Raw genomic sequence first — 18,309 nt, forward strand, 5'->3', positions numbered from 1 at the left:
TAAGAGCACTCATGACTTAGTGGTTGGGTTCTTTTGAGGGGAGACTTTGGTTTGGATTAGGAAAGCCTTAAACTTGTTTAAGGAATGTGACAACATTAGGGGGTGGATTAGGCTTGGGTTTAGGATTAGATTAGGGATGTTAGAGATGTGCAAGTGGATGGCATTAATGAGGGTGGCTGAGTTAGTGGCTAAGCTTGGTTAGTATGGGTGGATGGGGTGGATTAGGCTAAATGGAGGATTAGAGATAGGTTAGGGGTTTTTGAATTTGAGGATTTCATTTATCAAATAGATTTATTTAATAAATGGGGATTTTTGGAATTAGATAGAAGAATAGCATTTAATTGATAAATAATAGATTATTTGATTTATCAATTAGGACTATAGATGATTAATTAAATTAATCAACTAGGGATGGCAAAGGATTAATTAAATAAGAATTTAATTAATGATGCCTTAAAAGATGGCTAAATTAGATTACCAAAGCAGTGTAATCAAATTTAGGTGTCTACATTTTGCCCCTCTTTGACATAGTGTTGAGACAACACTATTTCAAAGAAGTTTGAATGAAGACGACACGAGGAAGATGTTTTAGCAACAAGGTTGCCCCAGTCTCGGATAAGAAGAGGAGAGACTAGACTTAGATGATGCCCCCTCAAGAAGAAGGCGGGGAGAGAAATGAGGCTCTATGACTTCTTGAAAAGTACAAGAAATTGAGATGAGCTAAGACACAGGTTGGCAAAGTGAAGGGGCTGAATTAGCTCAAACTCTCACTATAGGAGAATGATAAAGGGAAATCAGAGGCACAATAGTAAAGCAAGCTTAAGACTTTCCAGGATTGGGGGGGGGGGGGTGGGGAAATGGAGGAGCAGAGTGCTATAAAAGGAATCCATGGTAGGGAGATAGATGATAGAATGATAAAGCTGATGCAACAGGATTTCAAAGAGTCAGACTGGCAGAAGATGGGTTTCGGAGATCCCTAGGACTAGGATTGTGGATACCTAAAGCTAAGCGTCAGGAGTGATTCAAAGAGATATTGATGCATAAGCTGGGGTAGGAGCGACAGATGTAAGATATGGATGGGGGATAATGGAGATGAAGGGAATCCATTGAAGCTTTTTGAGCAGGGGGATACTTCAAAGAGAAGTACCACCATGTAGTTGAGTACTAGATTTGCTATAGGACTGTTGGTTAATTGCCAAGGTTACCAAGAACATCAAGGCCTTTTCACCAACTGTCCAGAGGACTGACGAATTGACTCAAAACAAACACACAAGGATTGCCCCAGTATCACACATGAATCCCAGAGGAAGCAGCATGGAAATGACACTAGGTAACCCACAAGTAGAAAAAGAAAACAACCAAAAGACCTGATCAAGACCTTACGCTCTAATTGCCCCATTCGCAGCATACCATGATATGGAAGATCGTGGCAACCTTGAGGAGGGAACAAGGAGATTGCTTGGAAAAGATATTTCAAGACCCAAAAGGGAAGATCCCAAATCAAAAGAAAGCGAAAATCCAAAAAAGAACTATTTGCCAACGAGATGGGTAGGACGAGGTACTAACGTACCAAGATCAGACATGAGGAAAGCTATATCCTGCAAGGATCTATCAGAGAGCACCTAAGCTGATGGATCTGGATGAGTGATGCCTCTGGCAAGCTGAACTAAGAAGGATAACACTTTGGTGATAGGAGATCTAGCTAAAGGATGCATTGGAATATCTAACCAGGGTGTGTGATGTGTGCAAGATGTTGACCAAGGATGAACTAACACGAAAGCCGGATAGATACAATGATACTAAGCTAAAGAGGATGTACAAGTTGACAGACCAAGATATGTTACAAATGTACAAGTTTGTTCATGTTTTGGTTTTTTGTGAGATGGAAATGTTTGTGAAGGATGGGATGTCTATAATAGTTGATAGGTGGATAGGTAGATGGTTTGTAAAAAGCTTAAGGAAAATGGGATTCTGTGTGTGCATGTGATAGGATACAGGCTAGGATACAAGATTATTTACAAGCTGTAATATGGTACAAGCTTTGGACAAGATTCAGATATATACAAGGTATGGTACAAGATTTACAAGGTATAATACAAGCTTTGGTACAAGATTTACAAGCTGTACAGGAGGTATTGACAAGCTCCATCAGATTTTGGATATTTGATTGGAACACCAAGGGAACAAGCAGGTGTTTTATGGGATGGTGGGTGGATGGATGAGGGATAGGATAGTGATAGATAATGGATTAGTCTTTAGCACACAAGGCGCTTGAATTACCAGGTTTTCACCAAGGTACCTATCCAAGGCGCTTGAATTGCCAAGTTTTCACCATTGGACGCTTATTTCTCTTTACTATTATTATTTTTTTTTTGTATTTTTAAAAAGATGGGTATACCAAGGATCTTCAAGCATAGAACTTCTTGAGATGAATGATGTTAGTGGGATCATTCAAGAGTTCTCCTTCTGGTGTAGATAATTGATAGGCTCCGGAGCCAAAGGAGGTAGTAACCACATAGGGACCAAGCCATGTAGGTTCAAACTTGCCTTTCTTTTCTCGATTTTCTTGGACTTTCATATTTTCTTTAAGGACCATGTCACCTGGCTGAAAGTGTCATGGGAGCACCTTCTTGTTAAAATTCCTTTTGAGACGAGTTTGATAGACTGTGAGATGGTCATAGGCTTGTTGTCTCTTCTCGTCTAAGAGATCTAGCTAGGTGAGTCGAGCTACTCTGTATTCTTCATCTGAGATTCTCCCTCGCAAAGATATGCATAGTGAGGGAAGTTCAACTTCTATAGGTAATACCGCTTCGGCACCATAGACTAGGGAGTATGGAGTTGTGCCTGTGGATGTACGGAAGGAAGTTCGATAGGCCCATAGAGCCAGATTTATTTGACGGTGCCAATCACGGCCGGAATCATTGACAACTTTCTTTAGGATTTTGAGGAGGGTTTTATTAGTTGCCTCTGCTTGGTCATTACCTTGTGGGAAATATGGGCTAGAAAAGTGGTGATGGATGTGGAGGGAAGTGCATAATTCTTCCATGTTGAGATTTTCAAAGTTACCTCCGTGGTCAGTGAAGATGGTGGATTGGATGCCGAAGCAGCAAAAAATGTGGTACAAGATGAACTTGGAGACTTCAACTCCTATAGCTGAGACTAGGGGGACTGCTTCCACCCACTTAGTGAAATATTCTGTAGCTATTATTATCCATTTATGTCCATCAGATGAGAGAGGTGTGATTTCCAACTAGATCAAGGCCCCAACAAGCAAAAGGCCAAGGTGGTGCAATAGGTTGTAGATCCTGTGCTGGAGCGTGCACAAGATTTTCATGTTGCTGACATGGGAGACACTTTCTGACAAAGTCACAAGAGTCTTCTTCAATGGTAGGCCAATAGTAGCCTGCTCTAAGGATTTTTCATGCTAGGACAATACCACTCGTGTGGGCACTGCAAAGTCTGGAATGTACTTCTTTTAATGCCATTGCAGCCTCATTTTCATCAAAACATCGAGAGAGAGTATCGTGATAACCCCGACGATATAGGGTATTGGCTATGATAACATAGAAGGATGATTTTCAAATAAGGTTCTGGCGTTGGGTGCATGTGAGGTGAGGGGATATGATACCATCGTTAAGGTAAGCATGAATTTCATAGTACCAAGGGGATTGGGGACCAACCAAGATACAAACACGATTTGAATCCTCATTCGCATAAGTGGGTGTGAGGAGCTGCTCAACTAAAAATTCATACTGCATAGTATCTTGGGGAATTTCCAAGAGCGAGCCGATAGTGGCCATGGCGTCTGCTGCTTTATTTTGCATTCGTGGCACTTGTGTAAACTGAAGCTTTGTAAAATGCTAGGTCATCTGATCAATTAGCTCTTTGTAGGTTAATAGCTTCTCATCTTTGGTTTGATATTCATTTAAGACTTGTTTGATGATGAGTTGGGAATCACCAAAGACTTGTAACTTAGTGATATTCCATTCTGCAGCTATCCTTAATCCTGCTACAAGAGCTTCATATTCTGCTATATTGTTGGTGCTAGGGAATTGTAGCTTGAAGGCTTTTGGAATGTAATCTCCTTGAGGTGTAATTAATAATATTCCTGCCCCTGATCCATGAGAGGTGTATGAGCCATCAAAATAAAGCTTCCATGGGGGCTGTTCTTCGATTAGGCAGATATGCTCATTTAGAAATTCTGTGAGCAAAGGATATGCATCTACTAGAGGTGCATTGACCAGGTGATCTGCTATAGCTTGCCCTTTGATTGCCTTTCTGTCCACATACTGGATGTCAAACTCACTTAGTAGCATAACCCATTTGGCCAAATGGCCTGTAAGTGCTGTTCTGGAGAGCATATACTTGAGAGGGTCAATCTTGGAGACTAGTTGGATGGTATGACTTAGCATGTAGTGGCGAAGCTTTTGAGTTGAGAAAACAACTGCCAAACAAGATTTTTCCATAGGAGTGCAATTGAGTTCATAACCAACTAGGGTTCTACTGATATATTAGATGGCTCTCTCTCTGCTATAATCATCATGTTGTGCTAGAAGTGCCCCTAGAGCAGTAGGTGTTGCTGATATATACAAGGTCAAGGGATGACCAGGAACTGGTGGAACCAAGATAGGGGGATTGGTGAGATACTACTTGAGTTGATCGAAGCTGCGCTGACATAAAAGATCCCACTTGAAGTTCTCATTCTTCTTTAGCAAGTGTGAAAATGGTGTACACTTATCTGCAAGTTGGGAGATGAAGCGCCGGACAGATTGAAGTTTTCCCTGAAGAGAGCGAAGCTGTCGCAGTGTCTGGGGAGGAGGCATGTCTAAGATAGCCTTGAACTTTTTGGGGTCAATCTCTATACCTCATTTAGAAACTATGAATCCTAGAAGCTTGCTAGATGTGACCCCAAAGACACACTTCTTGGGATTTAGCATGAGATGATATTGGGCCAACCTATCAAAGACTTTTTCTAGGTCAGCAAGATGATCCATGAAGGTGTGAGACTTGACTAGGATATCGTCCACAGAATCTTCCAAAATGCTATGGATAAGATCATGGAAAATGGCTGTCATAGCTCTTTGATAGGTAGCCCCAACATTCTTTAGGCCAAAAGGCATCATGGTGTAGCAAAAGGTTCCCCAAGGGGTAGTGAATGTTGTCTTATGTTGGTCCGTCCTCTTCTGCAATCTTGATCTGATTATACCCAGAAAATCCATCCATAAGGGACAGAATTTCATATCCAGCTGTAAGATCTACAATCATATCTATGTTGGGAAAGGGAAAATCATCCTTTGGACAAGCTTTGTTAAGATCTATAAAATCAGTGCAGATTCTGATGTCACTAGAAGGCTTAGTGACAGGGACCATGTTGGAGATCCATTCTGAGTAGTCGATAGGTCGGATAACCTTAGCAGCTAACATTCTTTCTAGTTCAGCTTTGACTAGTAAGGCCACCTTGGGGTACATTTTTCTAAGCTTGTGTCTTACGGGCTTGATCTTTGGATCGACTGCAAGATGATGAACTACAAGCTTTGGATCAAGTCCTGGCATTCCTGATATGACCATGCAAATTGGCCAATGTTCTCTCGTAAAACCTCAAAGAGGAGGTCAACTTGGTCTTGTGATAGGGATGCAACAATGTGAACAATTCTAGGGATCTCTGAAGAACCAATGTTGACTTCTCTAGTATCCTCTATTAGAATAGAAGACACCTCTGGTCGATTATCTTGAGGAGGCAATACTAAATCCTCATGTTCTGCTTATGGCTCTGGATTTTCTTGCTGAGGGGTTCTCTTCGCTGCCTTAGCTAGTCCCAGATTTACCTTAGTTCTAGTTTTGGGTGTATCGAAACTAGGTTGGGGATTTTCTCCAAAATACCCCTTGGGATCTAGCTTGTAGATGTAGGCAGAATCTGGCTTTGTCTTCTTATGAGGAGTTTCGGCTCCCATGAATCTTAGAAGTGCTTCCTCTGATGCGAACTCATCAATATGTATGACACTTGGTTGGTCCCAATCTATGAGTTGTGGATGAGCAAGTGGTAGGTCAATGAGATGGATGGATAGTTCTCGGAGAACAGAGTCTCCTAGGAAGATTTGGTTTGGGATATCGTCGTAGGCTCTCTTTTTAACTTCCTCAGGAATGTCTTCGATTTTGACAAGGTCACGGTGGATGTTTGAAAAAGCGTGACCGTTCTCGTTGGTGCCCCCAATTGTGGGTATGCCAAAGCCAAGTCCTGACTTCGTTTCCCAATTATGTGCTTCAATGGGGCATTGCGTGCCCCTTTCTTCTAGTCCTAGTCCACCTCCTTGATAGTTCCATTTTTCAGTGATGAGCTTATGTTGTTGGGGATACTTTTGGCTGAAGTGATCAAGGCGTGCTTGATTTTTTGGAGGTGCATCCTTATGTAACCAATTGTTGATATCTGGAGTGAGCTCTTCATTAGGAGGGGTTTTTGAGGACACAAAGGTGGTTGGGCCAAACTGTTTGTATCAAGGAGGTGGAATCTCCCTAGCTTTGTGATATGTCGGTCGTCCATGGGTATGTAGATCAAGTGGGATTGCTCCGACAGCAAATGCATCTGACAGACTATATTCTCAGCAACCTTTGTTGTTGATCTTTACGGTAGATAGGGTGGAGGTGAGGATGGTTTCTGCGTCATTACAAGTGTGGGATGAGCTGGCGATGGTTGTGCCGATGTCTATTCCAGGGCAATGGTTTGTATATGAAGCTTCAACCGCATTACAGTAAGCAAAGGGTTCTGGATCGGCATGGATGGTTACCTCAGTGCCCTGATGCAGAAATTTGATGCACTGATGGTAGGTGGATGGAACGGCCTTCATAGCATGAATCCATGGGCGACCAAGGAGGATGTTAAATGGTAGGTTTAGATCAACAACATGGCAAACTGTCTCTTGAATGACTGGCCCAACCTTGATTGGTAGCAAAATAGTCCCTTCTGTGGTCCTTTCCAAGTTGTCATAAGCTTTGATGGTGATAACCTCACTGATCATATCTGCCTCAGTATACCCAGCTTGTTTTATGAATTTTAGGGTGCAAATGTTCAAGGCTGATCCATTATCTATCATTACTCTTTTCATGGCAAAATTGGATACCATGATGGCTATGCAAAGCGGAAGGGTGTGATCTGGGTCAACCGCGGGTATGTCGGTGGGTTTGAAAGATAGGGCACATGAGGATGAAAGGTGTCCAACAAGATTATGAAAATCAGTAGCATTGATATCAGAAGGGACACGGGATTCTATGAGAGCACTATCAAGGATGTCTTTGTACACAGGACTAGTGCGGAGAAGGTCTAAAATGGATATTTGGGCTGGCATGTTCCCAAGGTGTTCCAAGATATTGTACTGGATTTTTGATGGAGCTGATGGTGTTGATGAAACTGGTGGGCCTGCGATGTTAAATCACGCTCTTCGAGTGGTGAACGCACACTCATTGTCTGGTCCTCAGATATTGATAACATTGACAGAAGGCTCTTTCTTAGATATACAACCTATAAGGCTACCATAGTCTATATAGGATGAAGTGTGGTCATTGTTCTTCCCATGCTGTTGGTTTGGCTGGCGGTTGTTGGTGTTGTTTTGGATAGGTGCTTTTCCAAGATTTTGGTTGTTGTGTGGAGGAAAAGCATTTTGATAAATCTGTAAGCCTGCATTGGGAGAGGTTTGGGCACCAATAGTGATTTCCTTCCAATCAATGAGGTCTTGCACACAGTCTTTCAGTTTCATGCATCTGAGGGTGGTGTGACTATTTACCCTATGGAAGTTGCAATACTCATTGTCCTTGTACCATGCAGCTTTGGATTGGCTTGGATCAATTTTCTGGGTAGGAGGAAATTTGATGAGGTTTTCCTTAGCCAATTCCTCAAAAATAACATCCAATGGCTCACCAAGGGGTGTATAGTTTCTAGGTGTAGGTTGGAATCTGGGCTTTTGCCCTGCAACTACATTGATGGCATTAGCTTGATTGTTAGACCCTTGAAAGTTGGGTCTTGTATTGTGGTTTTGATATCTTTGGTTATTTCATTTTTGGTAATTGATAGCTTGTTGGTTGTTTGTTTGATATGGTGGGTTAGACTGGTTTTGAGAAGGACCAACGATATTCACATGTCTGGTGTCAGTAACCCCATCTGTTGCAACATGCTTGTTTTTGTTCCAATACCTAGACTTGTCATTGGAATGTGATTGATTTTGGTTGGCCTCTTTATAAATATTTACCACACCATCTTTGATGAGTCCTTGCTCAAGGATCATTCCTTTCTCTTTGATATCCTTATAGGTCTGCAAACAGTTCATGGTCATGTGGTGAGCCAAGCTGGGATGTGCATTATCAATAAACATTTTCACCACATGGCATTCTGGCAAGGTGCAGGATATGTGGGTGGTAAGGGTTTTCCATCTTTGTAGGTATTCGGCAAGGCTTTCTCCACCTTTTTGCTTGGTGTGGACAAGATCAACTATTGATAGCTCTGTTTCAACAAGATGGGCATATTGGGCTACAAATGCCTCAGATAATTCAGCAAAGTTTTTAATTGTGCCATAGGGGATTCTATAAAAGCATTCAAGAGCTGGTCTAGCCAAGATTTTGGGAAAAAGGAACAAGAGGAAGACATCATTGTATGCCACGTCCTGGCAATGCATGTAAAATTCTTTGATATGTGTGACAGGGTCTCCTTTTCCTCTAAATTTGTCAAATTTAGGTACCTCAAAGTGTTTGGGAAATGGTGTCATGGTAATGGCTCTGTCAAATGGGTAAGGAAACACATTCTCAAACTTGAATGTCTTTGGATCATTCCCTTCTTGGATGGCTTTCAGAGCTGTCTTCATTTGCTCCCACTCTGAATTGATAGGTGATGGTTGGGGTGCCCCCAATGTAGGAGTGCCTTGAGGTAGGTATGTGCTGGATGAAGCCATTGAATATGGATGGCTGTGAGGGATTTGCTGATAGGGATTGTACATTGTTTGGGTAGTTGCACGGTGGATGATGGGTTGTTGAGGGGGAGGTGGCGCATATTGCTGCATGTGCTGCGAAGCTTGCTGTTGATATTGGATTTGAGGTTGGGATTGAGGAACATAAGCTAGCTGTGGGATAAATGGATTGCTTTGTGGAGGTAAGGTATAATATGGTTGTGAGGCTTGGGGAAAGGATCTAAGGGCTTGTGGGGTTTGACCAATATATGTGGGTTGTGGACCCATTTGGGATGGTATCTGCAAATAATTGGTGGTTGGCTGGGGTGGTGGATTACCTCCTAGAAGTGGCATTGAAAAGTAGTTGGTAATTGGAGGTAATGGATTAGTTGGTGGTGGAGGTGGTGGGAATTGAAAGCTTGGGAATGGAACTGATGGGGTTTGATAGCTTTGTGGCTGGATTTGGAAGCTTGGTAGAGTGGTGGTGGGAGTTGGGGTCACTTGGGAGCTTGGTAGAAGATTGGCAGTAGCTTGTGGGATTTGATAGCTTTGTGGAGTGAAGGTAGTAGCTTGTGGATTTGTGGCTGGTGGTATTGAGCTCCCAAGACCTAATGGAAATGATGGGATTATGCTTTGGGCTCTGGTGAACAAGCTGGGGGCAATGAAAGGTTGATTACTTGACCCCATGGGTGGCATCCCTGTTGTATATTGCTAAGGTTGGCCAAAGATGCTAGCACTGATTTGGGAGATGGGTGGATTTGGAAGGATGGGTTGGGGAGTAGCAGCAATAGTGAAGGGGGTGAACGGTGAGATGTTTTGGGTAAAGGGGGTTCGGAGTGGAGAGGTATGAACCAAGGATGGAGTGGTGGTGGTTGGGTTGGCTTGCGGCATGGAGATTTCAACTTGGGTGGATGATGGTATGTTTGGGTCTGTTGGGTCATATGGATTGGCTGGAGGCTCTTCTTTTGGAATATATTGAGGATAATTTGGATCATAAGAGCCTATGGGTGGTGGCAGCTGCCCAAACAATGGGTGAGATGGATCTGATAATGGAGGGGGTTTTCCAAAGTCAAAGGTTCCTACATTGTCCCTTCGAAAATTAGTCATGATTGTCTCTTTGTTTTTGTCTATAATGGCATTTACCAATACTGCATTTCCTGGTTGGTTCATGAAAGCTTCAATGTCAGTAGGTGATGGCATAGCTGGCTCTGGGCTGAAGGATGGCTGAGTGCTCAAGGGGGGTGAGGCTGTTCGATCCAAATGATAGGGCTCCATTGTTTCTTTCTTCTTGGCTAAGCGAGTGACGGGTGGCATGAAAAATGCTCCTTGAGATGAGATGCAATAATGTTGATGGATGCAAAATGGGGAAGGCTTTTCTATGCAAATGATTTCCTAGGTTGAGGCAAAGCTATATGACAAAACCTAAGGAGGATTGGGTTGGGGATTCTAACTTCAAAGATATGTTGTCAAAGCACAAAAGGTCTGCTTTCCTATGTGCAAGCTTGGTGGTGATTGTGTCAACTTATGATCCTTTAGGAAGAACACGAGATTGACCACTTGTAGATCCCAACCTTTAGCTCAAGGTGATGAGGGATAACAAGTGACAAAGCTAGATTACCCTAGACAAAGCTCTGTCAAAGGGATAACCTTGGTGAGATTGGTGGATTTGGAAGATTTTAGGAATGGCAAACTTTTAGCAAGGTGACAACAATTTTGAAAGCTTAGATGTGCAGATTTTCGATTGTTGGCTAGATGGTATGATCCTAAATGAGATGGATAAGCTAATAATGCTTAAGGGGATAACCTAAGATGGCTGGCTTTTCTACAAAGATGACTCTAAAGTGAAGCTTATCCAAGAAGATGTGGAGAAACAAGGGTGTCTAATCATAGAAATCATGCCTAGTTGGTAAGGCATAAGCAGGATTAACTCTTGGATGTTGGCTAAATTTGATGGTGCGCTCTAACCAGGCCTCTTGAAGTGCTTCATCGGTAGCTTTGTCCTCTGCTTTGTGGAGTTTGGCAATTCGTGGGCTTGGTGTTATTTATTTTCTCTTGGCTGAAAGTTCTTGGTATGCTAGAGATGGCTTGAGTTTGACCTTGTGAAACTTTTGTTTGGGTTTGGGTTGTTCCGACATAAATTCCTGAATTTGCTTGGCTTTGGGAAAAATCTCCGTTGTTTTGCTTCAACTTGTTCAACTTCCAAAATAGGCAGTGACTATGCTAAGTGTGCCCTAAGCTAGGATTGACCAAGTTTGGCAAACATTCATTCAATAAATAAAAACAAGCAATAGATAGGAACACCCAGATAGAAGTTTGTGGTTCTTAGAACGTGATACTTGTGCCGAGGAGTGTGTATGTTCTACAAATGTTTCGATCAGTCACTCCAAACACATTAACATCCTAGATGGTTTTCTGCAAGGCTGACAGTTGGTTTAGCTAGGGAGTCCTCGATATACGCAAGGTAGGTGAGGCCCAAATCCATAGATGAGACCAAAAGGATGTCACACAGCCGAGAGGAGTGGTAACCCACTTCTCCTCTTTCACTTCTCAAGGGTATAAAGTTCCTTGAGGCTTAGCCTGAATGACAAAATCTTGATCCCAAGAGGTGTCTTTCGATTCACCTCCCGATTCTTATACTCCGCCAGAATGCTGGAGTTGAGGTCGTCCAAGGGGTGATGAAATCCCCAAGCAGGCCTCCTAAAAAGAAATAAGGTTTTGGTTCCTAATCTTATGCACCCAAGATGGCCTCGAAAGACGACAAGGGGAGAGAATACTTGGATGACCTTGGGCTAAAAAACACGCTTGTTCTTTTACCAACTGACTCTTATGTGTGCTAATCTAGACTTTGCAAGCACTCATGTTTAAGAGACAATGTTCAATTCCAACTTGAAGCGCCAACAAAAGTAAATCGATCGAAGAATGCAAACAATAAGAAGAGTTAGGGTCAACAAAAGCAAACTCCCACACCCGGAGGCCCTCCATGTCAAGTATCGATTAATTTTCTTTAAGGCATTCAAGATTGAGTGTGAGTTTGTTTTAAGCCCAAAACAAAAGTGTGTGAGATTCGATTTCAAGCGTGCGCCCGGAGGCTCTCCATGTCAGTTGTTGTTCAATTTTAGTACCCAAACTTGAAGTGTAATCGATTTAATCTAGAGTTTTGGCCATTTAAGAATTTTGATAAAGTTAAAGTAAACGTTTAAAGACCAAGTGAGTGAGTTAGATTGTGGAACATTTAACACCTTTTTCAAGTAGACCCATCCCCATAAATGGTGCTGAGATTGCAACCAATGGTTAATATTTGATGGGTGATTAGAAAAGAGGTGAGTCCAAGGAACTACTCAAATTGATTTTTGTAAATTTGTATTTTAACTTAACAAAGTTTCTTAAAATGTCCAAAAATCAAACTTTACCTAGATTTCATGTGGAAAAGAGATTTGTTTTGTTCAATTTTAGAAGCTCCAAATGAAGTGTTTGATATTGCAATGGTTAATTGATCCTTGGCATTCAAGATTGGATTTGTTGTTTTAAGCATGCATTCCAAGGAAAGTTGATTTTAATCCATGGCATTCAAGAGTGTGTTTTGAGCAACATGCATTCAAAGACAAATGGTTAAGCATTCAAGTTCATTTTTTAGCAACATGAAAACTTGCAAGAAACATGGTTAGTGGTTCCATATGTGCTCCAACCTGCAATGAGACAAAAAAAAAAAAAGAAATTTAGTTAGTTAGCCAAAATCTTCAAAAACGAGAGCTTAACTATGGGAAAATTTTTTTAAACTTTTTTTGGTATTTTTTCTACGCATAAAAATGCTTAAAATGGTAGTATTCGAAGATGACAGAACAGATTTTGCAGCACAAAAAACATGTGACAAGCAGAGATGCTGATTTATGTAGATGCGGATTTTCGCAGACGACGATTTGGATTGGTGGTGGCAGAGACGTCGATTTGCGCATACACAAATTTTCATAGACATCAATTTGCACAGACGTGGATTTTCGCAGACGTCAATTTGCGCAGATGCGGATTTTCGTAGACAGAACAGGTTGCAGACCAAAATTGCGCCAAAAAAGTTGAAAAACGTGAATTTTTTTTTAGATGGTATTTCTTCTTCCTAAGTGCGTTCTTTAACCTATAAAAACAAGCAAAACACCCTCACAACACACTCAAACAACAACAAACATTAGATGGTTAGAAAAATGACATATAGATGAAAATAGATGATTAAATGACCCATAGTGGGGTCCCACCGGGCGTGCCAAAATGTAGAACAAGATTTAGTATGCAAAGAACATTAACAGATAAAGTAAACATTCAGAAACCAAAAACTAAATTCACATATATGCTTAGACAAAGAAAGCAAACAAGAAGTGCAAACCTCACAAGATAAAACACTCCATGCTTTCTTGATTCAGTAGATGTGTCCTTTTGCTATGGATGTATGCTCAAGATGCTCAAAAGCTTGCTTCAATGGAGATGGGTAATGGCAAATTGGTAGCTTTGTGAGCTCTCAATTTGACATTATAAGGGTAAGATTGATGGCTTTGGTTCTCAAAATAGCATGGTAACTTTAGCTCAAAGATTTTTGATGAAATAGCTTGGGATGGGATTCAATTTATAGGCTAAGTGGTAGAGGGATGGAGGGCTTAGATGCAAGGATGGATGAAGGCTTAAGGAGGGCTAGGATGCACTCAAAGGAGAGCACATGGATTGTGCTTGTTTAGCACTAATGGGAAGGTGACACTTGTCAGAAGGAGGATGAGTGTGAGAGGGTAGGGTAAAGGGTTGGTTAAAGGCATGATGAGTGGGGTTGAGTATGTAAGAGGGATGTAAGAGGAATGAGTGTGGAAGAGGGAAGAGTGTGGAAGATGGGTGTAAGAGTCATGAGTGGGCTTGTAAGAGTCTTTTATGTTTTGTAAGAGCACTCATGACTTAGTGGTTGGGTTTTTTTGAGGGGAGACTTTGGTTTGGATTAGGAAAGTCTTAAACTTGTTTAAGGAATGTGACAACATTAGGGGGTGGATTAGGCTTGGGTTTAGGATTAGATTAGGGATGTTAGAGATGTGCAAGTGGATGGCATTAATGAGGGTGGGTGAGTTAGTGGCTAAGCTTGGTTGGTATGGGTGGATGGGGTGGATTAGGCTAAATGGAGGATTAGAGATAGGTTAGGGGTTTTTGAATTTGAGGATTTCATTTATCAAATAGATTTATTTAATAAATGGGGATTTTTGGAATTAGATAGAAGAATAGGATTTAATTGATAAATAATAGATTATATGATTTATCAATTATGACTATAGATGATTAATGAAATTAATCAACTAGGGATGGCAAAGGATTAATTAAATAAGAATTTAATTAATGATGCCTTTAAAGATGGCTAAATTAGATTACCAAAGCAGTGTAATCAAATTTAGGTGTCTACACAACCATTGTAGGAATGTGAACAATTTCAATATGTTTTGATTGAATAGATCCTCTAAGTAAGAATTCAGCTATATTGTTTGGAGATATAGGACATTTTATAGTTTTAAGATCCTCTTGATAGAAGGGTTTCCTAGTTTGTTGTAAGTTGATAGAGAATGTTCTTTGGACATGAGGTAGTCTAACAGGTGAAGGAGATCATGAAGACTCCTCACTAGATGAACTGGACATAGACAATGTATGAACTAGAAAGTGATCTCTACTATGATTATGACCCCTAGATCTACCTCATCTGAGTCTAAGGGGTAAAACATATTCCCATTTCTTCTTGCCATAGTCATAGACTAGAAAAAGAATCAAAACCTAGACAAGGACCACAATAGAACATATTCTCAAAGAAATAAGATAATAGTGTTGTATACTAGGGTACAAGTAGTCTAAGTAAAACCTAGAATAGCCAAAGATTATGACTATCATGACACGAAGTATATCAAGCACTAAAGGACAAGAACATGATGATTGAAAAACAAGACTAGCTAAAGTGTAGGTCACAAGTCATTAGCTAAGAAAGATGTCGTTGTTTGAGACTATTTGTAGACAAGAAAAGAGGTAACAAGTTGTAGGTATAGACTAGACTTAGAGCACATATAGCTCTAAAAGATAGTTTTAATAAATCCAAGGCAAGATCCTATATCAATATTCTTAGGGAGCCACATGAGAAAGCACAACAAACTAGGCAAAGACTTGAAACAATAGATTTGGACCAAGTTTCTTATCCGAGGACTTATATAAAGCCATGGCAGGATGTGTTGGACTAACTAGAAGACAAGATTCTAACAAGGTTGAAAGATTTAACTTGAAGGTTTGCATAGGGCTACACAAAAACTTGGATAGGCCTACATGAATAAGTGTCAAGAAAAAAGATCTTCATGCGAAATCTTTGAAAACTGAGCACAAAAATTGGGAATAGACTAACAATAGAAACTAAATTTTAAATAGATTTTAAAGGTTTCAGACTATTCTAGATAGATTTTTGGTTGCTTGGATAGATTTAAGACATACAACAAGGTTTGCTTTCAAATTGTTAGACAACATTTCATTTTTAAAAAGATTTTTTTTTCTTTTTCAGAAAGACATGGGAATCAAGTAGTAGTCAAATGCAATCCAACTAAGGACAAAGAAACTTAGATGAGTGGGGGAGTCTTGACTTTTAGTTTTTTTAGATAGTTTTGGACAAGTTTAAGACTTGATAAAAAACATGCTTTTATACCTAAAATATAAAATTTATAGAGAAGGCAAAATCTTTGTCCCATAAATTATGTGCATGCATGCACCTCACATAGTTGTGTCACCCCCTAAAGGGTGCTCATTTTTTTGGTGTATTCAAAGGGCTCAATAACATATAAACTTAATGAACACCCTTTTGGTAGGGGTCAAGCATGTATACCACCTTCCAATGCCTAGTTTCATGTCTATGGTGAGTTCTACAAGAGAGATTCTTCCCCCTCACACAAAATGGTGCCCCCTTTTGGAGGTGAATCAGGTAGTAGCTAACTAAATGATTTTTACTTGGCTTCCATTCATATTGATCCCCGGTGGGTTTGCAAGTGGAGTTAAGACTAGCAACCCACACCAACATCTAAAAGTCCACACACTTGACTAGCAAGATTGGGGTCAACACTAGCCAATTCAACTGATAAAGCCTCCTCTTGATATGTGATATCAAGAATGAAGAGGAAGAAATTAATATGGCTTTAGAGTCTTTCACTCTACAAAGCTTCTTTATTATAATAAGTTGTAATCTTTGATGAAAGGAGTGTGCTCACTTGGGTTATTCCCGGAGGTTGGATCACTCCAAAAAACCCTATAAGGGTTGACTCAAACTGGTGGTTTGGATCTAAGGGTCCAAGTTTTTGATTTTACTCAAGGGGAAAGAGCATACTCCTCTACCTCATCACCTTGTCCATACATGCAAGACATGTTAATCACCAAGTTAGCTTAATCAATCTTGACTTATCCTTTCTCAAGCTCATGATTCCCTAAAAGGAAATCATCATCCCTTCATAGAATAAGACTTGCACTAGAGAACCACTAAATTTCTTGCCTCCCTCAGATATCATCTTTCACAGGTGTCTAGGTTTCTGATTTACCCTTGGTCATGACCTCCAAGTGGTAAAGAGCATATTTTCCTATCTTGCACCCTACAAAGTTCACAAGCCCTAATTATACTATGTGTGGAAATAAATTAAAGGACATGATGTTTACAGTGGGTTTAAAATTGGTCTTCGACATGCATTTCTTTCACAGTGTCCTGCAATCACATAGTCAGTTACTGTTTGAAGTGTTTAGATAAAAGGTGTCTCTATCAAAACATCCTGCAAACCATGATTATGCTACAAAAAACTATAAATCATAAAGAAAATTCTTCAAAGAAAACATGTTAGTCAAAAAAAATGATAAAATAAATTCTAGAAAAACCACATAATGCATGTGTTTTGCTAAACCTCGCACAAAATCCTGCACAGGCTCATGTGAGAAAACTTTGTGTACCACATGAGAACTAGTATGACTATACACTTTTTTCACATGAGGAAGTGCAAATAAAAAGGAGAAATCCTAAAATCTTTATGCAAAAATTAGATTTCTTGTGAAAAAATATAGAAATTTGTATGGATGCATTTGACAAAAACATTAAAATAATAGAAAATAAAATAGATTAGGCCAAAAAAATTGATTTTTAAAGCCATGCCATGGGTGCTAGAAATGTATGCATGAATTGTGGGCCTTGGATTCTCACACACACTTCAAGATAGTATTTACATGAGAGATCATCTTGGAATGAACATTGAATTGTTCATCTATGTGATCTAATCAACGCAACCTGTTTCCTACTAACTAGAAGGATTTTTCCTTGCTCTTAGATTGAGAAGCAAGCAACTAGACCTTTTAGTATGATGGATTTATGTAGCTAAATGATAGTGCAGTTAATTTAGATGAGAGATGAAATTAATCTAATAACATATAAAGAAAATTAAACTATATGATTGCATTTTAATCTATATGATATTAAAGCTAAACAATGAAAGCTATGAGAATATTTAAGGAAATGAGTACACAATTTGGCAGTAATTTGATGCAATTCAAATTCAAACATCTGTAATGAGGAATTAGAAGCCTCTTATATAGAATTCCAAAAATTAATCAACAATTGAGATCAACTCAAATCAATGGTCAAGATTGAAGATGAGATCCAATTAGGATGGAAAATTCCTAGTGTAGGTTAGGTTAACTAACTCAGATCTTGGGTGTGATGGAGAGCTAACTGAAATTCACCTAAGTGTGAGAGTAAGTGGATTAAGCCACTTCCAATTTGAGAGATAAATCACTTGGAATTCCCATTCTTGAACCAAAGAGAACAAATTAGAAGGTTATTTAATTCAATAAAAATGAGACATGACCTCATAAATGTTTATTTAAATTAATAGAATACTCACATTCAATAATTAACATTAGAGCATTATTAAATTAAACAAATTTAATTCCTTTGTACATCAGCTTTAGGAGATAATTTAATTTAACCAAAGTATAAACACTTTAAATTAAATTAAATCTAATCAATAGGTTTAATGTAGCTAAATTGAGTCTATACTTTATGAATTCAATAAATAGCATGAGTAATGTAGATTAGGGTTTTTTGCATCTTCCAATTAAGTCAAATAGCAAGAATTAGAATGAGAATTGCCTAGTGACATAGGACTTTAGGGTTGATCAAATAGGCCAGAATTGGTTGTCATGGCAATGAGACAATTTTGGGGTATTACAACTTCTACCACTCTGCCTAATAGGGAGAAGATTATTGCTATTAGAGATGAGTTGTGTCATATGGTTCAGATGATTGATACATACAACCTATATGATTATATTAGTTTTGAAACTTTTAACTATTCTCTTTCTTGTAGTG

The sequence above is a fragment of the Cupressus sempervirens genome, chromosome 1, assembly GCF_028749045.1.
Source record: "Cupressus sempervirens isolate cs-2001-9-10 chromosome 1, ASM2874904v1, whole genome shotgun sequence".
NCBI classification, from domain to species: Eukaryota; Viridiplantae; Streptophyta; class Pinopsida; order Cupressales; family Cupressaceae; genus Cupressus; species Cupressus sempervirens.